Source organism: Cricetulus griseus (assembly GCF_003668045.3).
Source record: "Cricetulus griseus strain 17A/GY chromosome 1 unlocalized genomic scaffold, alternate assembly CriGri-PICRH-1.0 chr1_1, whole genome shotgun sequence".
In the NCBI taxonomy this organism is placed as follows: domain Eukaryota; kingdom Metazoa; phylum Chordata; class Mammalia; order Rodentia; family Cricetidae; genus Cricetulus; species Cricetulus griseus.
The window spans coordinates 218458613-218459098 of record NW_023276807.1 but is presented as its reverse complement, the minus strand read 5'-3'; positions in this window follow the sequence as shown (position 1 = coordinate 218459098).

Here is a 486-nt window from a genome sequence, read left to right as displayed (position 1 = left end):
TGTTTTGAGTCTCCTTCTCCAAAAGGCTTCTTGTCCTTATTTGTGCATCCCGCTCATAACCAAACATACTCACATGAATGCATCCATAGTCAGCTGTGTGACTGGACTCTACAAATCTAGTCAGATGTTACTATTTGCAGATCATACACACACACACACACACACACACACACACACACACACACACACTGCTGACCCTGGAGGACCTGCTTTGCCTATCACCCAGGACAAGTTGCTACTGTGACACATCCCTATGATCATTCATCTCTCATCTGCCTTCTTGGGATATTTCAAGTTCTGTGGATTTGGGGATGGTGGTGTATTCACTTGTGTTCTGGAATGTTCTTGGGTCCCAGCACAGGGTTGGAATGCAAAAGATGCTGTATAGGTGAACTGGTGCATGAATAGTATGTATTCTTATCACCTGTCTCTATTTTCCTCCATTAAAGAAGGCATGGATGGCTCTCTGCTCCTCTCTATTCCAGA